Below are 23144 nucleotides of genomic sequence, written 5' to 3' on the forward strand. Positions count from 1 at the left end.
ACATGCGTACGAACATTATATCTTTTTTTCATAGAATACTTTTTGACAAATAAGATTAATCTCCTTGTTCCATGGACTGTATTTAACTTTAAAATGTATATATTATTTTTTTATTTACCTGACATATCCTTGTTCTTTTTATTTTAATACTTTTTTCTTTATTCTTTTGGATTTTTGTTTTTTTGCTTTATTTTTATTTTTCAATTACAGTTGGCATGCAACATTATATTAGTTTTGGGGGTACAACCCAGTGATTACACATTGTATAACTTATTAAGTAATCATCCAAATAAATTTAGTACCCATCTGACACCATAATAGTTATTAAAATATAATTGACTACATTCCCTATGCTGTACTTTACATCCCCCTTACTATTTTGTAACTATCAATTTGTACTTCTTGATCCCTTCACCTTTTTCATCCACCCCTAAAACCCTTCCCATCTTTCAACTATCAAAATGTTCTAACTATGAGTCTGTTTCTCTTCTTCTTATTTATTTTGTTTTTTAGAATCCACATAAAAGTGAAATCTTATGGCATTTGTCTTCCTCTGTGTGACTTATTTAACTCAGCATAATACTCTTTAGGTCCATCCATATCATTGCAAATGGCAAGATTTCATCATTTAAAGTAATTCATTATATATATTGCTATTTTAAAATTCATTTTTTCTTCTTCTTAAAGAAGGGTGTCTCTAATTTTTACCTTTAAATACCTTTACACCTTTCAGATTTTTCTTAACAAAATTAGTAGCTAAAAGCTATGATACAATTTAAAATACTTTGAGTATCTGCTACATATATGATGCTATATTGTACTTACCAATCAGACATGACCTTATACTTTAGACAGGGAGACCAAGGCACATTCAAGAAATGGAAGCTCATATATTGCCTCTGCTAATTGTTGTTTTACTTTTACCTAAAATAAATGTTTCTGAATTGTAGAGTTTCAAAAGTCCACAACTCCCAAGGATCATAGTCTATTCTTACAAGAATTCCTGATTGACAAGGTTGAAGTGAATCAAACTTTTAGAATCCTTATTTTCAGAAATGAGAGCATTATAGAATTTTAAAAATAAAAATAAAATTTCTCAAATAGAATTTTTACCACCAACCACAAAAAAAAATCATGATCTATAAGGGCCTACTACAATGACCATTTTATCAAAGTATGTCATGTTCTTTTGTCCATTTCCCTAAAATTCCCTTCCCTGTACCTGCACTGTTGAAACTGCAACTCTGCTTTAAGGAAGAAACACAATCCAATGTCAGTAGAATTTTCCTTTGAAAAGACCTGTCACTTTGTGTCAATTGTAGGAATTTGTGTCAATTTCTGAAGTCATTTCATATTTGCTTTGCATTACATCATTTTGCTCATGTCTCAAATAACTGAAGATGTACCTGAAAATTTATTGGACAAGACAGCTCCCTTCCCAAGTGCAGATAAGCATGAAAGGCAAAGGGAAAAGATAGTCAATGTTTTAGGAGCAGCTAAAATACCTAACTAAAATGAAAAAGACTTTAATATTTAAATTTGTTGTCATTATCATTTACTTCAAAATTAATGGATTGAGCTACAATTAGCATACTGGATTTTCTATTATATTTGCTGTTTTTGTGAATCTGATTTATAACCTATATGTGTTTTTAAAAAAATTTTTTTAAATACATATCTTTTGAGTAGTTGAATTTTATATTTATATTACACACAATAGATTTTATTAATTGAGTTGCTTTTCTAATAGTACATTTGCATTGCATTACCAAACCTATTACTTTTTCTCTGAGAGAGATGTACTTGGGAAGTAAACCTGGTCCATGTAAAATATCATCTCATCACCTGAACAGACGTCATACTTGACTTCATAATTTAGCCTTCCAAAATGATGTTTGGCTTATTTTACAAGGCTAGTTCTTTTCTGAAACTAAATACACATTTAAATTTGAGGGACTCATAAATATCTACCAGTCTTGAAATTCTTCTGTCCCACAAATTTAAGATTTTCTTGACATCTACATTTGTTTTGCTCTAAAGCAGGACCACTGAAAGTTTAGCATGCCATACTGAGTTAGGAATATAAAGATTAATATTCAATATATGGACAATCTATGAAGGAATAGGTCTTTTATGACATTTCTTTTCATGAGTGAGAAGGGACCTCATAAATTACTTTATTAAATCTCCTCTCACAAGTGAAGATAAATGTCATCAAGGACTTAAGCTCTCATGTATTACATATAATGTACTGTTCTTCTACCTTCCTATATTTCTATATTGTATCAAACTCATTTAATGGGCTTTACTTCATCATTAAATACATTTTCTTTAAGACAAAAAAAAGAAAAGAAAGAATGTATTGAGTAGAAAATGACTGGTTTCATTTAGGTTGTTGCTTTAGTTGGTATATCTATTCTTAAGTTACTCTGCTGTCATACCTTTGTGGGGGGTTTTTAATTTCTATCTCCAAAGGCAAAAAAGTGAGGTTAGCTCCAGCACTGACACTTTATGTTGAGTAAAAATGTAGGCATATTTTGGTCCTTTCCTAACTATCCTTTGTGTCTTTTAAGTTTTCTTTGTCTGAAGTGATATTGCTTTTTCCAAAACTTACACATCATCTTGGCTAAAGTTATTATGAAGCATCTAGTTGGATAAGCTAAACAATTAAAGATGCCATCTTGCATTCTTCTATGACCCTCAAGCCATACAACTCACTAAACCCTAAATTGTGTAGGTTCTACATTTTTGTTATCATGCCTATGTATTCCATTTGTTAATGCTTTGGCTAACTCCAAATAGTCTTTTACCTAGACAGTTATCATACTTCACTACAGGAGTGGGTTTCAATTTGTTTCCCTTTCACCATGAAGAAATGCAATTACATTATGTGTCATTATACACATACATACATAATTAAAACTGAATATATTCATGAAATAAAAGTTTCGAAAAAATTATTTCTCTTAATAGGTGATGCACTCTAATGTCTCATAGTCTATTCCACTTTTAAAGGCAAAACTGATTTTAAAGTTACACTGACAGGAGTTTGCTACCTGCATTTTGAGAAGAAGAAAATGAAAATAAAACTGTCCTGTCTCCAACCAAGATTCTAGCTCATGTATTTCCTGCTCTGACAGAGCTCTGAGTTCTACCTAGTTTAACACATAACTTCTCCCATTAAAGCCTCCCTTTCAATTACTGGATAGTCTAAACTTATCAGTGTACCGTGCAATCAGGGCTTTCCTTGCTTATATCTCTAACCTACACTTCATCCTCCCCAAACTTATGTGCTCAAGACCTTCCATTTTATATCTCTTCTAGAGGCCCAATGCACAAAATTTGTGCAAGAGTAGGCCTTCGCAGCTGTGGGCTGGCTGCCTGGATCCCTCTTTCGCGGCTGCCTCCATCCTGTGGCTGCAGCCCAGGCTTTGTTCGGAAGTACATCTGGTCTAATTAGCATATTATGCTTTTATTATTATAGATGTCTTTCCACATGTTTCTTCTGCTTGGAAAACAGCCTCCCTTAACTTTTCATATTTTATCCTTCAACTTGGCTCAAATTTCTTTCTTCCTTTTGTAAAATTTTCTCTAATCCTTCTCCAAATAGAAATAGTTACTCTTCCTTGTCACCGCTACTGTATTTGTATGTACCCCTTTCAAAACAAAGTCTCATAACACTCACTCCTAAGAAATACTTCCATCTTGCCTGGGTAGTCATAAGCATAGATTAATCATAATGGTATGATTATTTCCTTCAGATCCAATTTTTTAAAACTTTTTATTTATCAGCAAGAAATTTGTATACTTCTGTTCATGAAATGCATTGCTGTATAAATAAGCTTTTTCAATATCCAGGGGTAGGAACTACACTTTCATCCATGAAATAGTAAATGGTATGAGACTTGCTTTGTATAAAACATAGCTAGGCAATTAGAAAACTACATTAAATATATAAAATAGTTGTTTTCAGCCATTGGATTGTGGGAAGGAGAATGTGGTCCTGATAGAGAAAAAAATAAGGAAAAGTGTATGATCAATTTGACTTTCTGCCAGGGTAGAACAGACTCAGATTTACAGATTTGAGAAGACAGACATAGAAGCCCAAGGAGAAGATGCAGCTGGGATTTGGAGGGTGTAGTACTGGAAAAGAGGGAGCTCCTTAAAGAAAAACTTCCAGAAATGTATCTAAGGACCCCAAAAATTCTTAGGTTAAATCCTATGCATATGCACCAAGTCTGGTAAAGATCAGTATCAAGAAGCCATAAGCTTAACAATTGCCAAGAGTCACACGGGGCTCACAGACATACAAGTTTTTAAATAGCATACTTCTTCAAGGAATGAAATATTGAGCCACTGTTACCAACTAAAATCAACACATCATATTTGCTAGTATTTATAGTGGTCAACTTTGACAATAAGTAAAAAGTTACTATGTTTTATTTTGGAAAGAAATAAATGGGAATTCAGATGGTATTATTACCAGCAAGCATTGGGCTGGGTGGCAGATCCTGGTTAACTGAAGGCTGTAAAAGGGCAGTCTGTATTTGAGCAGTCAGTGATGGGAAATAGAGATTGGGGGTGGGGGGGGGAGGGACATAGAAAACACTTAATCTTTTATTTTTTACATTCCTTTCCCCTCCTTAGAACTAGCTATAGGGTGAATCAGTCTGTCTCTAGGAACATTCCAGAAGATGATTCTTTTGGGCAGTGACTACTCGAGGACCATCTGTGTGAGGATCCCAGAATGTGATGTTTCTCAAACAATTAATTTGCCTTTACCTCCAAATCCCATTTCTGAGCTGAAATATACTATTGTTACATCTCCACATGGTTTAGAAAAATAGATAATAAATCTACTTGAACTTAGTAATTATATAAAGAAGTAAAGCAAGCCTTGAGTTTTAGAAAATATTTCTTTTCTTCTAGAATGTCCAGGTCAAGAGAAATATTTCTTTTCTTCCAGAATGTCCAGGTCAAGGTAGACAGAACACATAATTCATTTCAAATATTGGATAGTGTGGCAAAAAAAAAAAAAAAAAAAAAAAAAAAAAAAAGTGCATTTCATAGTCTGGTTCCCAGTTAAGCAGGTCCAGGACCAATGCTGGAAAATTAGCTGGGTCACCTGTGGGTGGAGACAGTGAACAGCTCTTCCACAACTCCGTTGTCCTCCTCTCTTTCCTGGCCATGGTCACTGGGAATATTTGGCCTAGATGTTGGAGGCTCCATTGGCTGGGATACTTGGGTGATTCTGCACAGAAGGCCCCACCTCTTGCCCTTGCTAGTCTTCCTTTGACATGTAACAAGAATTAAAAACAACTATTGTGCAAAGTCCTTGATATTTGGCCTATTTAGCCTATTCTGACTAATATAGCTAATCAGTGTTTTACACAGACTAATTGCTATGATTCCCCCTTTTAAAAAAATCTCTATTAGAATCAAACAGAAAAAGTAAAACTATATTTTAAATTGGAGGAAATAATGGGTGTTTCTTTAATGGTGCCCCCAAAAGAAATATTTTAAATTGGCTATTTATTTTAAATATGCTATTTATTTTAAATTGGCCCATTTAAAATAGTATTTGCTTCTTATTTTTAAACTTTTCAATATATTTCTGTTTTTCTTCAATATCATGAAAAGTTTCAAAAGCTCGTCAGAGCCAAATCAAATTTTAAGCACAAAATTAACATTAATAACAAGAAGTATACTAATTCAAATACAATGAGATTTTGTATTTAACACAGAAGTATATGAAAGGTAGTGGGTATACTTAATTCTATTTTTTACCTTTTCAAGTTTATTTTTTTCTGAGATATTTTACATTATTGTTCTACATAAAAGATATAAAAAAGTCTCAATAGAAAGATGAGACTTCTCAAGAAGTAGCTAATAAAAAGAATATGTTTTCCCCAAAATATAGTATATTCATTTGCCAGTTAAAATTGTTCAATTCTCATCTTTTTCATGACATTCCCACAATTGTTGTTCTAGTCCTTTGAAATTAAGGCACATTAGTTGGTTTCTGAAATAATTCTCTAACTTGTCCTGAACAGAAGTTTTGTGTTATACAAAAGTCTCCTTCATTTTATATCTGTTAGAACTTTTTAGAAGTTTGATAGATCATTCATATACTTAAGAACTAATTCAATACCCTGGTAGTCAGGACAGCTGCTCACCAAATATTTCCAGCTCCCTTCCCTCCAGCACCATGGTGGAATTGCACTTTCTTTAAACTGCTTCCTCGGAATGTAGGTTTCTCTAAGTGACTTACTTTGACAAAGGAATTGAGTAAGAAAGTGATTGGCATCATGTACAGGCAGAAGCCTAAGAGGCAGTATAGCATTGAACATGTTCTTTTCCTTTACATGCCTTTCGTGGAAGCCTATGTTGAGATGGGTCAACCTGTGGGTGGAGAGAGTGACTAGGCTCAGTCATTGAACAGAGTGCTTCCCCACCACCAGTTACAGAGACAAAGCTGTGTTAGACATAGGGAATGATTGAAAAATAAAGTACTGTTGTGTCAAGTCATTCAAAATGTGGGGTTGTTTGATACAGAAACATTACCTAACCATTCTTTGCTAATACAGCAATGCTCATTTTTCTTCTTAGTCATCATTTTGGCAGATTCTTATAAATAGTAGATTTTGAAAGTCTGTTCTTAGGCTATGTTTGCTAGAAGTCTAATATATATCACAGTCAATTCCAACCACTAATGACAATCAATCCCAGAGAAGAGACATGTAGCACTTTCAAAAATTTTTTTCATGTGAGTCATTAATTTTGAGAAGTGATGATTATCTACTTGGATATCCCAGGTGATCAGATTTGCATAGTAAAGTACTAAACCTTCTGTCAGGATGACCCTAGGCATCCCAAAGGTTAATCATCAGAAGGCCATATTTAGCGGGCCTGATAGCTATCATTAGGATAAGATACTGTAGGCCATTTAAGAAAAAAAATTAACTTGCAACTGAAATTATAGAAATTTGACCCAAATGGGGAACAAAAATTTAATATCCAGAAAAAAAGACCCCATAGCAAGATTAATTTAGGGTTAAGTGCTAATTCCTACTCACTTTTGATGGGATCAGTTTAAATAAATACATAAATAAATAAACAACTATAGTATATCAAATGTGTCATTTTATCACAAAATTTAAAGTTCTTAAGTATTTGTAAATTAATATCATGAGATGGCTTGAGAGAAAAATCAATAAGTATTTTTTGGGGGGCAATCAGAAGGAAAAGAAGCACCACACTCAATAAGAGAATATATTAAGTTGATTAATAACATGGACACTAGTGGAAGACTGCCTACTTTCCAATTAGGTAGTTCCACTTGCTAGATTTGTGACCCAGGATAACTTACTTAACTTTTCTAAAACTCAGTTTTCTCATCTCTAAAATAGGGATATCAATATTCACTTGACAATATTGTTGTATAGATTAAGTGAAATTATATGTCTGAAGTGCTCAGACTCATAACTAGTACATAATTATACTGTTCATTTCAATAAAAAAATTAGCTATTATAATTTTTAAGCTAAGTCTTCTAATCATTTATGAATATATATTTTAAATCTATGAATTTTTTTACTGATTTTTCCCAAATCTGCAACCTGACAAATCCATTATATTATACCCTTATGCCTATGTACCCTTATTTATAAACTCCTAAGATATTAAGTCATATATATCATTATGTTAATAAGAGAACTGAGGCTCCTAAAAATAAATTTATCCATCTCATTTGTTTTACAAATTATTAACACGTTTGAATGCCTCTATCATACATTTAATTGTCCTGTAAATAAATATTGGTTTCACAAATACATAGATCAATAATATATACCAACCACTTATAAACACAAAGATGATGATTTTAACTTAAAAGATCTAGAAGTCTTTATTTAGTTGATTTGTAATGTTGATAACCTGGTTTGCTTGAGCATGTATCTATCTTTTGCATATCCTTGGGTAGATTTTACAGTGAGTTCACTTGCTTTTTCACATACTGTTTTTAGACTTTCATATCTAGATTAAAGTTTAATACAGTACTTCATAAAGTACTTAATTTTTTTAATTGCAGAGAGAGAGAGAGAGAAATGAGAGAGAAACCTTCTGCATGGGCCCACCTGGGGGTTGAACCCACAATCTGAATATGTGCCCTGACTGAGAATCAAACCCACCAGCTATGGGATAACATTCCAACCAACTAAGTCACACCATCCTAGCAATTTGTTTGTAGCTCAGAAATTCTTTTCCAAAACACACTACTATGAAAATACACTACACAGCCAATATATTTCAAGGAGAAGGTTAAGGATAGGGAGCTGAACTGAGATCTTGTATTGTACCTATCCCAAAACTAGATTCTACAATTTCAGTAGAGAGACTACTGCAAAGAAATCAAAGTAATGCTAAATAGTTTAACAAACGAAATTGTAAATTAGGCTCTAATACAACCTAACTTATATTTTGTAAATATTTTAAATTCAATTTACAGTTTAAACTTCAAAAAAAATATGCAAAGTTTGAATGCTACATGGGCTTTGAAATATATTTTATTTTTATTCTATTGATGTCTTCATAATGTTTACAGGTAATTACAGAATTTTCTATATAAATTTAAAATAAGGACACCTTATAATTTTTATTATTAGATAATACAAATTGCATGTTAGTAGCCATGACAAACAAATGAAATGAGTTCAGCAAATTTTATACAAGTCCAGTAGCCAATAATAAGCAATTAAAATAATAAAATACAATTATATGCTTAAGAATATAAAGCAGAACGTTATACATAAATTTAAAATAAATAGATGTACACACAAAAGTGTATATTATTTTCCTTCTAACATATTACCACTTTAACCTTAAACTCAGACTGGAAACATTTGCAGCTAAAACCACTTACCAAATATCTATTAGGAAATATTTGATCTATTGCATAAAGTAGAGGATGATCAAGAAGAGAAATGCATTTATTCTCCTCCTGGCTAAATCAAAAGGCAATAAAGATAGCTGATTTTACATGCCATGCTGGAGATTTATATGTTATTCACTTTTTATGCATGGGTTTACATGGCCCTGGTTGTTGCAGACACTCACTCTGGACGGAGAATGTTCCAGGTGCCTCGGAGATACCCCCTGCTACTCTACAACCTTGGGACCTTGATGGCCAGCCCTTCTTCCTTGAGCTAGGCCGGGCTCCTGACCCCTCTCCAGTCCTTGGGGCCAGGCCCTGCTCTGCTGATGGACAGCCTGCCTGGATCTCCTGTCTGTCTTGGGTCTCCTGTGGCCTTGTTCTGTCCCTTTCCTGAGCGGACTCCTTTCCAGCTCTAGGAGTTCCAGAAGGGCCTGGCTTTTTCCACAGGGAGACACAGACGCCTGTTCCTTAAAACCATCTGAAAAATTGTTGGGAAGTAATGGAGAAAAAAATTAGAGCTTCATTTGTTTATACAGCCCAATTTAATTCCCTTTAGTCAGAGAAAAATGGTTTAACTGTAATGGTGACTTGAGCCTGGAGGGAATGAAATAATAAAGTAGAAGTGATGGAAAAACAAATCCATCCTGCATAGAGACAAAAGAAATAGAGTCTCGGTTGAAAATGCTAAACACAGAACAAAAGAGAATGTTCTAAGTGGAGCCAGTGAGGACAACAGCATTTCACCGTTCCTTCTTTTGAGGAAACTTACGGGTGGCTACAATGGCACCTGCACTCTCAGCAGATTGCTTTGGTGTATCTAAGTCACATGACATCTGGGAACTTTTAAAACCCTAGGTTCAATGAGGATAGAGCAAAAGCAATTTGTTTTCATGGAAGGAAGAATCTGAATTCTAGGTAGTCTTGGTCAGAGAGATGGTTATTTAAGTTTTACTCCAAGGGACTTCCTCATGCATGTTTCTGAAAAACGCATTATAGTTGTGAAGTTCCTAGACCCTGTCCAACCTCTGTGGGAGATTCCCTGCTGGTTCATTTGTGAATAGCTATGGACAGTTTTCCTTCATGGTACCACCACCCTACAGTGTCGGTAACTGTGGGTATCCAGATTCTGTCTTTATTCATAGGTTTTAAGAGTGCCTTGGGTCAGGGAGTAAGGGTGTCTCTTACAGTAGATAACTCAGAGAGGGGATGGACAGTGATGTCACTGCACAGTCTATGGGTGGCCTGTTGGGTAATGACTCCCAGGAGGCTTTATAGTGCTCTCAATGGAGGTACTTGATTCTTGGAGGTTGAGGGTCTCTTATTTCACCCTCGTCCCTCCTTTGGCCCTCCAATTCTCCTTTTACTCAGAGTATGGATTCCTTTGTCCAGCTTTCAGGTGTCAGAGGTCTTTGTCTTGGAATAATGGCCTATGAAATTAATGACTAAGTATTTGTGGCCAGTGCTTTATTGTTGGGTGAGTTAAATTTGGTCCCTGGGTTGAGGATGAAAAAAAAGTCACTAGGAATTTTATGAGCATGGATAGAGGGAGAAGCCCATTGAAATTTCAAATTATCCTCCTGTGTTTGGAAAATAGTAAAGTTTGTTCTTCATTGGTGTGTAGAAAGAAAAAAAAAATATAAGAAAAAAAAAAGAAAAGAAAGAAAATGTTCAAGGCCAGGCAGATTCCTGAGTGTTATGAAATTGCTCAGGGGCTTCCTTGCTGAGAAATAGTTCAGTGGCAGTGCCTCGGCTCTGCCCTCAGTCCTCAGCTTTGCATTCGGTAACCAAAAATGCTTTAACAAATATAAAAATCGGGTAACACTTGCAGGTAATTAAACTAAGAACAGAACTATGCCTCTTTAATATTGGACTTACATTTTACAAGATCATATGACAACTCACCCCAAACAACATTTGGTTTTTCCTCTGGCATAAAACGAAGTTTGAGAAGAGAGAACATGGGGTTGAACATGCCCTTTTCATGGTATTGTCCTAATTGTATTCCTTTAAAATGAAATAATAAGTTGTGTAAGTAATCATATTCGTAGCTATTTTAAAAATTATCCACATGTATATTTCAACCCTTCCAACATCCCTGTGTGGTTTTTATTTCTGTTTCAATGGAGGATTTTGTTTCTTAGAAAAGTTAAGTAACTTGTCAGATTCTTGGTAGACAAAGAGAAGGCTTATCTGAAATTAACGCCTGGGTTTTTCTCCAGCACCTTTCCAGCTCAGGGCGCCTACATATCTCACTCCCGGCCCCTGCCTAGCACTCCACCTCTTCGTTTCCCAAGGACCTTGTGGCTTCCCAACATCACAAGGATTGATTCACTTTTAGGCATTGAAAGGGCCCGTTTGAAGAAATCTGCTCCATTCCTGATTGGAAGGGCCTTGGGAAAGCCTAATCTTTAGTGACCTTTAGGGAAATTCCCAGCCTTGGAACCAAGAGGCCCCTGAACCAGAAACCAGCTGGGAAGTGCCCCTGACCCTCAGCCATCAGTTTTACAAGCAGCCTGCTCCTCTTTAGTGCCCTCCCCGGGCACCACCTGACACTCAGGCTCCGGTGCAGAGAGACCTGGCTGGCCGGGCCTTGGCAAAGCTGCAGAGGGATTAAAAAGTGCCCTGCTGATGGCTTGAAAGTTTGTAAAGAAAGTACTGCACACAGACTTCCCATCGTATCAAAAGGAAAATTTATGCATCGCCTTTGAGTTCAACTTCTCCATTAAAGCTTTTTCCCTATAATCTGGGGAGTTCTTATCTTGGTGACTTATGATGTTATGGAGGGGCTCATGCATGGAAAATGTCAATAGAAATAGTAACTCTGGAAGGGAAGGGCCTCCTAATTAGTCCCCATTTAGATTTTATGATGGCTTTGAGATCTGCTCATCCTGACAGTGCGCACTGTGGTTACATATTGTTCTAGCCTGAGGGAACCATAGGAAAATCCAGATTTATTGTACCTATCATACCAGCATATTTCATTTGCCATTATGAGCAGCCATCTCGCAATGATGCGGGAGTATTTATTACAGATTAAATTGTAGGACCTGGATGGTTTAGTGAGGTTCTTGAGGTATCATTTATGTCATTAACTGGCTCATTATCAGATCTGCAAATCTCCATTCTTTTCTGAGCCTTCTGTCTGAGGCTTCCGGCTAGGGCAGCTTCTGGGCAGTACTGTGTGGTGCGGGAGGGCATTCAGTTTAAATACGGACAAAGCAAATCGCTTGCATCACGCACACACCCTCTTCCTACCCCTGCCTTGCCCCGCCCCTGCTTTTTTTTGGTGTTTTTTTTATTTTTGTTTTTTTGTTTTGTTTTTTGGGTTTGTTTTTTTTTAGCTGATTTCCTGCAAGTTGGTGGCAAATGCCTCTTCAGTGCTATTTGCTAGGGTCAGGGTGGAAGGTTATTATCCCTCGGCCTGCTCGCTTCTGCCCAGTGCCAGTGTGTGTGGAGCCATGGGGGCGGGGAGTGGCTTCGGAGCCGCAGGATCCAGGGGATTTATTTCCAGAGGTGGCTCAGGCTAATTAGGTTAGGAGTGCCTGGCTGCCTTCTGCGGACGCAGCCTCCCGTTTCTTCCCTCTGATAAATAACCGCACGTTTGAAAACCAGGAAGGGAGAAGAGAGGGTGTGAAATTTAATTGTGGTTATTTAGGAAGTTAGCTGCTCTTCTGTGCTGATTATCTGCGGCGAGAGGGCTCAGTTTTTCACGTCCCGGTGCCTCTGGGACTGCGTTTTAATTCTACCTGGGAAGCTGAGCGGAGAGGATTCGCTGATGGCCGATCATGATTTTTGTTTTGTTTTGTTTTGTTTTAAGATAGTAGAATATTTTTGCCTTAACTATGCTGGTGAGCATTTTCAGCAGGGAATACTCAGACCACAATGCCCTCCCCCTCCCTTCTCTGGTTTAGTTCTTTTATTTGCATTTATTGTTTGACGCAAAGTAGAGGTTCTTTGTTGTTGGTGTTTGCCCTATTCCCTCCTATATTGCTTTTTCCTGAAGCCCAGGGAATGGCATTTAAGTTGCTGTGCTCTTTGGTATTAAAATACTCTCCATACAGGCACAAAAGTACCTATAGAAATGCTGAAATCAAATTCCTAGATTATCTTGGAGAGAAATGTCTGGCGATTTAATTGTTGAGCATAATTAATTCACTGCATAGACAATAGTTGCTGCTGCAGGCGCACTTTCACAAAGGAAAATTACAGGTACAAACGAGTATGTTTAAAAGGGACTTGATAATATAGAAATGGATTTTAGGCCACAGAATTGGTTGACCACTAATATTTGCACGGATTTACCTTTTATAAAAGAATGCTTCCTTTTTTTTTTTTTTATAGAGCCAGATAAAATAATTCCATAAGGATTCTGGAGGAGGTATACAAAGTTTTACATCTGCACCTCTCCCTCTAGATCTAAAAAGGAACACATTTGAAATGCCCTGGCTAAACAGGACTGAATACCGGTGAACGTACAGCAGACGTTTCTCGCCACACACTGAATTACCCTCATTTAGCACGTGAGCGGTACCCCGTCTCCTGAACAGCTGCCGAGCAGCTACCTCTTTTAATCAGTTCTATCAGAGGGGCTGCGGAAAGCTCCGCGTTTGTACTTGTTGCTGGCAAGTTAGAGTTAATGAAGCAGTGTGGAAAGGTCACGAGGCGTCATTTTACTTTTGCCACCAAGCAAGATAATTTGGAGGCTTGATAACGATGCTACTGCCTCATGTTGTAGCAAGGACGAACTGCCCAGCTCTGAAGAGAGCCTGTCACTTTCCCTAAGCATGATTTGATAACAAGGATTATGTAATTTCTAATTTATCCTTCTCCACATTCAGTTTCTCTCCCACAGATTGTCTTAAAACATAAAGAGATTTTAGGACAAATGATGTACGGTAATTATTTGCCAACCATCTGTAACACGCAAAGCAAAATTAATTTACCTATGAGAACTTTATTTTTTATGTCTTATTATTTTAAGTGTAAATAATTCATAATTATTTTTAGTTTATTTTTCATAGGTAATGTGAAATTATATAACTTTTTGTAAAAACAAAACAAAACAAAACAAAAAAAACAGATGTAAGCCTAAGTTCCTTATACCTGAATCTCCCACCTAAATTAAGAACTCTCCCTGGTAAACAGAACTTAGAGGAATATGCAAAATTTGTTCCTTTATTACCACTTATTTTTGTTCTGGTTCCCTTAACAATGCTCTTGTTATTTATTTTCAATTCAACCCTTTGATGAGAATTGAGTAATGAAACTGGGATAAAGAGCATTTCATAAATTACCCTTAAAATAGCATAAATGCTGATATTAAAGAATCATTTTTCACTAAATGTTTAATGACATTATCTCAAATCTAAGTTAATTTTGAAGACTCCCTGTTTTTAAACAAGCACAGTATTTAAGGGCCACATCCATGAGCACAACTGCTTGTAATATTGTTTATATAGCCCATTGATAGGTGTGTTAGATGATTATAATACATGTATGTATATATGTATGTATATATGTATGTGCATGTGTAACACTGTACCTGAGTGGAGAGCCAATTAAGCAGAATTTAGCACTAAATGAGTCATCTCTCATACTCACTGTATACTATAGGCACTCTTGAATAAATAAAATCTGTGCTGCTATAAATAGGCTGCTTGAAATAAGAGATTCTTATTTGAAGCTTCTTTGTAATGCTCCTCTCACCAATCTTATTGCTTGGTCTTTTGCATTATAGTCTTAATATTGAGGTTGCTCATTAATCTCCATCCTTTTTGAGGTTAGTCTAGGCTGTTCTTGTAGCTGAGGTACTCACTGTGTTGCCGTAGGAACAGGAGATCCGAGTAAATATGCTTATGAAGAAGAAATGACTACTAATTAAATGTGAATAGCATTTATAAATTGCAGAGTTCTCACAAAATGTAAAACATAATATGCTTTGATGTACTTCATTAGTAAAAGACACCTATATTTTTAAAATATATACTAGTAGAGAAAACCAAATTTTAATGCAAAAATGATCTTTACGTGGTTTCGCTTTTTCTGCCGACTATAAATCCTGTCATTTAATGCAGATATCTTTTCACTGCATTTACATGGCAGAGGGAGACATTTGGTTGGCCTGTGAAAGTGCTGGAAACCTTTACTATTCCCTCACCAAAGTATAATTCCTTTTTTATTGTTGGAAGTGTAGCCCTTTGCTATTGCATTTTGGACAAAAAGAACCTGGCGTATAGCATCCACCTCAAATCTCGGTAGGTAATATTTTCACATCACAAGGCGCAGTGGTCTTTTGTGCATATTGCCCACTTTGGTGTCAATCTACAAAGCAAGCTGCAGTTACCGGTAGCTTCGGCTTTGCTTTGTTTAGTGCTGAAAAGCACCTCTCATCCTTCCCAAGATGTTAAGTCCCTGACTTCATTATCATTCTGGATGTCACACAGATGACCTAATCAGGTTTCCCCCTTTGATTCTGCAATTCAGTGCAGTCGTCTTCTCTAACATTTTATCTTTTCATTTGGGGGACTGAGAGTTTGGGTTGGCTTCTTTCTAAACAATTGACAAATAACTGGTCCACAGCACTCCAGTATAAGATGGTTATTGCAAGCCCTGCCTACAATTCCAGGGACAGGCAAGCCATTAAGTTAAATGGGCCGTGGGCATAGTTATGTTAACTTCTAGGTTAACTGAGGGAAGTATTGCAGTTTGGTTATTGTTTTCTCTCCTCAGAAATGCTACCCAAATCACTGGCTGACAGAATAGCCAGGAAAAATAAATTTCAGAGTTTGTTGGTTGTTTTGTTTTTTAATGTCTTGACTGGCCTGCATTATATTTTCCTTTATTTAACATATATTCATTTGTTTATATGGTTAACAAAAGACGATGTGTGGCCTTGTGGCCTTCTTTAACTGGAGCAAGAGGTGCTGTGTCACAAGGAGAAGTTGGGTGACAGTGAAAGAGCTTTCGTTTCATTTACCTGCACAGAGATCAGTCCTGGGTCTCACCATGTCTGAGCATGAGCGGTTGGCTCAAGGGGGAGCAGAAGGATGCAGCTGCTTGCTCTGTGGGCGTGATTAGGGCCACTTTCTCTTTTATCCATTTTCAGCCAAGCATTTGTTGCCAAGCTCTGTGCCAAGCAGAGACCGGTGACAGAGATGTGCTGTTTATTTTCTGGACCAGTCTTAATTCTTGAAGTGGCTAATCTCTAACTTTTCATATCTGTTCTAGAGGAACAAAACTGAGTAGGATGATAGTTAACATTTTTTAGATACTATACCTATGCCGTTTCTAATGAATACTGTTTTGGTATAGTGTTTTGCCTAGATTTAATTTAAAGTATTATAAATTTAATAATGTCTGGTGAATAAATTATAGGCATTTTTAGACCTTCAGTAAATAAATGTTAAATTTAATTGGATAAAAAAAATTAAAAATGATCAACCTTTGAGTAAAATCTGAATTTTCACTTTTTGAATTAAATTTTCCCTTTTAATTGCTGTAGGAAAAAACCTTCTAAATTTAAGCTACATTATTAAGTTATGATGAATTGGCAGGATTGATTGAAAGGTGATTCTGCTCACTCAGTAAATCATATTGGTTTTTTTTCTGTTCTTGTTGTTAGTTTTAGGTTTATTTGTTGTTATTGTTTAACTTAAGAAAAAGAACATTGCCTTCGTGTACTGGGTAGGTTCTTAATAATCATTGTCACCCATCTATTTCAGGACTATTATTTTATTCTGGTTCTGGTGTTCAGAATCTTTGCAATTCTGTGTGCGATTTTGTATAAATCATAATTTTCATTGAGCATTTGCTATGTAACAGGAGCTTTGCAAAACATTTTATGTACATTATCATTTTTAATCTTTATAAAACCCTATAAGAGAGTATAATTACTGCCTCATTTTTAGAAGATGAAGTTCAAGAGATTAAGTAATTTTCTCAAGATCTAAGTGATGGAACCAGGATTTAAACCTTAGTCAGCAAAATTCCAGTCTCAAGCTTTTATCACACTGATTGTCATCTTGTAAAACTTAGTGACAAGGAACCTCATTAAAAAATGAAACCAGGAGGCCAAAAGGTGGTATTCTCATGCCCCAATTTCACTTTGGACCCCAACATAAGAGCTTTCTGTTTGTGATAACTCTCCCAACATCCTCTTCTCAATAAAATAACCTCCTTTCCTTTGTTTCTCAAGACTTGCATGTGGTTCTCCATTAGATCCTTTGTCCCCAACTGCAATTCTTTGTTGTTACTGCAAAGAATTTCTCTGTTGTTGGAGAAATATCTGCTTGTCTATTTGTTGAAGGGCAGCAATCTTAACTTCATTTTCTTTTGTAATGTTTTACTGCAATAGCTTATTCTTTGCTCACATATGCTTTGTGGCCACATTGTACTTCTTTCTTTAGCTACTGTTTATATATAATTACCATAATTCTCTATTTTTTAACTGCTATAGATATAAACCTTGGGAAAAATGTGGCACCGTTAGAAACGCTTACAAAGTACGGTGTAATTATTTAGCCCTGTTCTACTTTATAACCAATTTTCCACTTGTGTGCCTTGAGCAAACTGGAAGCCTTGTGTTTTTAGAATCAGTTTGCCATTCACCTAGAATTCATATCTTTTCAAGTTTATGAAGTTATCTTTTTGACAGTATTTCAGGAGATAAAATTATTCATATAAAGGCTGTGGTTGTCCCAAAAAATTGATTTTTGTATTAAATAAAATATTGATTCTTAAATCTATCTGGGGATTAAATTCTTGATTTGGATTAAAAACAAACATCAACACTTCCATAATTTTATTATATCTGAGGTTCCATTTCTCACTTAGAAAAATCAAGTTAATCTCTTAGAAATGCCTTCCACAGGGTCCCTTCGCATTTACTGAAGTCAAAGCGTGTGGCACTTTTGGAGCTGTAGTGACTCTTATCTCTAAGCACCACAAAGTACCATAAGTAGATTGTACTGTTGCTCTCCTTCATTGTCTGATTATCCCAGCCTTGCGTCAGAAGAATAACATCTTAAGATTGGACGGTAGCCAATTCAAGACACTAAAATGAGGCATTAACTTTAGAGGATATTTATGTTCCAAAATAGTAGTTAAGATTTTTTTTTTTTTTTTACTGAATTTGATAAACTGTATTTTTTTGTATTTATTATGTAAAACTAAAATATTTATGTCAGAAAACCAAATGCATTTATTGAGTTCTTTTTCATTGGGAAAGGAGATGCTAGAGTGCAGAGGATCCAGCAAGAAGAAAAAGACTAGGCCATCACTGCTGCTCCACCCCCTTCTAACCATGTGACTTTAGGTAAGTCACATCCTCTTCGTCAGCTTCCTCCACATTTAAAGGTAGGCTTTAGATCATTCTGATTACTATCCAATATTCTTACAAGGACCACGTGATGTAATATGTGAAAGTTTTTGGAGGCTTGTGAAGCAATATATAATTCAATATAAGATCTTATTAGCTGAGTTTTTTAAAAAATCTTTCTCACATGAGCTAAACTCTGCTCATCCTTTTTCCAATTCTCAAAGCATGCCCCTAGTAATGAAAGACAAGTTTTATTAGGATGTAATATTTTTATTTTATGGGGGCATGGCCATACCATTGAATTTTCCACAGCTTCACTTTTTCACCTCTTGGCCTGGATGGGTTCAATAAACCACATACCTATTTAAGGGCAAACTAATAAATTACTATCTATGACAAAGTGCAGCAGTTTAGGATTATATTACTGACTATGTGATAATTATAAGGTACTAATAATTAATAGAAAACATTTATTAAAGGCTGACTCTTCTAGGCATTTTGTTATGTGAAGAAAATACTGTTTAAACCTCAGAAGGACCCTGTCACTATTTATTATTTCCAGTTTTACAGGTCTCAAATTTGAACTCACATCTGATTTTAAAGCATTTAGGTTTTTGGTTTTAATTATTTTTCAAATATTTTTAAAGTATATTTTTATTGATTTCAGAGAGGAAGGGAGAGAGAGGTAGAAACATCAATGATGACAGAGAATCACTGATTGGTTGCTTCCTGCATGCCTCACACTGGGGATTGAGCCTGCAATCTGGGCAAGTGCCCTAACCTGGAATAAAACCGTGACTTCCTGGTTCATAGGTCGATATTCAACCACTGAGCCATACCAGCCAGGCTCAAAGTCTTTGTTTTTAACCACATTTCATATTTCCTTGATGTCAGAAAATGAGCCCTTCTTTCTTTCTTGCTTTTTCCTTTCTTTCTTTCTTTCTTTCTTTCTTTCTTTCTTTCTTTCTTTCTTTCTTTCTTTTTTTTTTCAAACAAAGAATGATACATTTAGTACACAATGGTGCTTGAAAGAGAACTGAGATCGTTAGACAAATTTTGCTGGAAGTCTCAGAGTAGCACAATTAAAGTAATAAAGAACAGGTAACTAAATGATACTGAAGTCTAAATATAATTTCATCATAAATGTAGAATTACCAGAAAGGCACTTTTTTAACCAGACAGATTTTTCATTAGCTAATTTCATCATAACTGCTGGAGTAAACCTCAACAGTTGGCAAGCAGAGCTGGCCCATGTGTAATTATCTGAAATAACATTATTATTGCTGAAGTTCAAGGAATCTATGGTTTTTATCTATAGAAGTTTGCTACTGCAGGATTGGTCTCTTTGTGGCCTTTAATATGCATTTGTTAGGTATTATTAAAATGCACATTCTGATTACACTCACCTGTAGATAAGGTCTGGAGGGTTTCTAGCAAGTTCCCACATGATGCTGATCCTACTGATTCTACCCACCACATCTTGAGATGCGAATATATGCTAATCCTTAATTTTTTTCAGAAAAATGTATTTATAGATTTTCAAAATCCTGCTTTTGTTAATGAAGCCATAAAATTTTAGTCTGAGAGGAATCTGAGATTTCCACAATCACTGCTTAATTATATATATGAAGCAATTAAGATCTTTGACCAGATTCCTCATCCCCTTACTAACAAGCTGTTCGGGGAGGAAGAATTATTAATCTGGTCATTCAGAGCTCAGGACATTAACTGGGCCACTTGTTACTCTCGCACTAATGTGCCTTAAAGGCCAGCATCCTTGCAGTGCCCTCTCTCTTCCTGCCATGAGGGCTCACTCTTCCACTTCCTCCATTTGTGCAGCCAAGTGTACAAGTTAGGTGAGCCCTGCTCTACATATCTAAGTGTGATCTCCCTCTGCTAGCAGGCCAGTCCTGTGCTTTGCTGTACAAAGAAGAGAAGAGAAGAGGTGAGAGCCCTTTTGCAGCTCCAGACTCTAAGAATCAGCCCTATGTTCAATCCATCCCAGGGACAAGAAAGTACTGTGAATGGAAGCGCCACAGTCTGGTTTAGACAGGCAATATTCCTTGACCTATGAGATGAGACTAAGTTTAATAGAAACTCTGATTCTAAGTCCTCTGAGAAAATGTATTATTTGTGCTAGCAAAGTGCCTGGAACATAGTAGATCCCCAGTAAAAGCAATTAGCAAGTGGACTATTGCTTCACTTTTATAAAATTAAAATAGTGTTATATAGCCAAAACCGGTTTGGCTCAGTGGTGGAGCATCGGTCTGCGGACTGAAGGGTCCTGGGTTCGATTCCGGTCAAGGGCATGTGCGTTGGCTGCGGGCACATCCCCAGTGGGGAGTGTTGCAGGAGGCGGCTGGTCAATGTTTCTCTCTCATCGACATTTCTGGCTCTCTATCTCTCTCCCTTCCTTTCTGTAAAAAATCAATAAAATATATTTTAAAAAAATATATATATATATAGTGTTATATGTAATGTATTTGCAACATAAAATCTCTGTTTTTCTACTGCTAGTAAATATTGAAACTACTGCAGAAGTGGCATTGCTTTTTTTCTGAGAACCTAAACATCTTACCAAACTATTCTTTTTTTGCCTCTAGTCATTAATCTTTGCTCCTGTTCATCATGTAAACTCTTTTGTGCTTATTTAAGTAAAGCAATATGAAAATGAGGTATGAAGCCTCCCAAACACCACTAACCCAGTAATATTTGGGAGGGTTTCCCACCACAAAGCTCCCCAACGATATGGCTCAAGAGGTATTTCTGAGGGTGCAGCTCATGCTGTTTTACGATTGAAGAAATACAGATCGTAGTGTGTATCTAGGATACCACCCAAGTATGTGACAACTGGGCCTTTAAATTTACTCACAGAATGTAAAGGTAAATGTAGTAATGCCAAAAATGTAATTGTGCGTTATAACAACCATCAAGACCTAGCTGGTTTGGCTCAGTGGATAGAGCGCCAACCCTCAGGCTAAAAGGTCCTGGTTCAATTTTAGTCAAGGTCATGTACCTTGGTTGGGGATTCCATCCCCAGCACTGGTGGGGCATGTGTGGGAGGTAACCAATGGATATGAGATATGAGATGTTTTTCTCTGTCTGTCACCCTCCCTTCCACTCTCTCTAAAAATTAATGGAAAAATATCCTGGTGTGAGAATTAACACACACACACACACACACACACACACACACACACATACACACACAAATCAAAAGAGGAGTATTTCATTTCAAATAGCCTATAAAATACGGAACCTTCAGATGGCCTCTGTGGAGGACTCTCTGTCCTTATTGTGCAGGTGGTGACTTTCTCCAGGTTCATAACAGCCAGTCATTTTGATCCTTATGTTATATAATTTAAATTTCCAAATAGTGATTGATGTCCCTAATAATAAATATTATCTGTGTTTCTACATCTTGCTTTCAAATGTCTTAGACTAAGAGAATAAAGTGCAATAAAGAGCTTTATTTTCACTCGTGTTTGGCCGAAGCATTTACTGTTTCATTATAATTTTATCATTATTGTAATATATATATATATATAGATATATAGATATATTAATATATAAAATAAAAATATTTCCATGTAAAAATCTCAACTTAACAACTTAAATCTATTCAAATCTTAGCTACATTTACCATTCTGTGCCAATTTTAGATAGGAACTTAAGTAGTACTGATTACCTGAAGCACTAAGGGGTAGATTTATGTTGCTTGCTACTGACCTGGAAGTTTTGAAAAAGACTTCATTTTCCTTACTAGATGTTGTGGATTGCCACAGAACAGACAAGAGTTGATTTGACCTTAAATTAAATAATCATTGATAAATTTATGCCAAAAAGGTTTATGGGCTCACCACACTCTGTGTTACTTAAGTGAACAATTAATAGGCATGGACAAATAAGAGAATGAAAACAATGGTAATGAGCTGAGTGTACCCTATAATATCTCACAGTACTCTGACCACCTCTTATTAGAACATAGATCTAATATTTACATCTTCATTATTTATTTAAGGGCTTATGTAATCACTGGTTAATTACTTGGAAATATGTCTTCAAAATTGTTCTCTGAGAGTAGTCAACGAAAGGAAAAAATGGCATTTGTAGGGCCAATTAATTGTCAGATCAAATTAAACAATATAGTATAATATAAATGTAATAGCAAATAAAAGAATTTATTTTTCTCATGATGAAGGGAAAATACACTTTTCTAACTCTCTTCCAAGGTCATTAATGAAACATGGGACCAGCATCAGTAATTACAATATCATGAATACTTAAATTTCCCTCACGCTGAAAAACCATGATAAGATTACAGCCAGCACACTGATTTTGCTACATGACCTCTCAACTGAAAAACTCCAACGATCTTGCCTTAGAATGATCAGTTACGTTTTTCTTTACCTGATAAAAAGAAAAATAAGAGAAATGTTTGAGATTCCAGAATTTGCAGTTTGCACAAAACAGTCTAAAGAACCTGAAGCTTGTAGGTAACACATTCATAATCCAATAGTCAAAGCTATTATTGCTGGTATAACTCAATGCATGCTCTTTGTTTTGCATTATTCTAGGCAATTCATCTTTAACTTCAAGCTTTTTAAAATGTAGGTATAATGTATAAAAAGAGAATGTAGACGAACATTGTATGCAGCAATAGATATAGCAACTCCAGTGAAATTCAACTTTAGTTTAGAAAATTGCATAAACTCAATTCTGCAGGATTATGTAGAATAAAACATTGTAAGTTTGTGAATGATACCACTACAGTCTAATGCACAGGCCCGTTCTAGCACAAATGCGTATGGCCAAGTTATGTGCACTTTATGAGACAATGAAACTAAAAGTTTATCTTGAGTATCTTTGTATATACCATCTTTTTACTTAATTGTC

At 35.7% G+C, this 23144-nt stretch overlaps 1 long non-coding RNA gene across 1 annotated transcript; it reads right to left on the minus strand.

Annotated features, from left to right (window-relative positions):
* Positions 1 to 367: 367 nt before the first annotated feature.
* Positions 368 to 21213, minus strand: LOC118709969. The gene is made up of 3 exons (XR_004985221.1): positions 21185 to 21213; positions 5270 to 5277; positions 368 to 466 (listed from the first exon to the last, which is right to left on the minus strand). It is a non-coding gene; the product is annotated as an uncharacterized LOC118709969 (long non-coding RNA).
* Between the last annotated feature and the right edge of the window lie 1931 nt (positions 21214 to 23144).

This window comes from Pipistrellus kuhlii, unplaced genomic scaffold, assembly GCF_014108245.1.
Source record: "Pipistrellus kuhlii isolate mPipKuh1 unplaced genomic scaffold, mPipKuh1.p scaffold_m20_p_7, whole genome shotgun sequence".
In the NCBI taxonomy this organism is placed as follows: Eukaryota; Metazoa; Chordata; class Mammalia; order Chiroptera; family Vespertilionidae; genus Pipistrellus; species Pipistrellus kuhlii.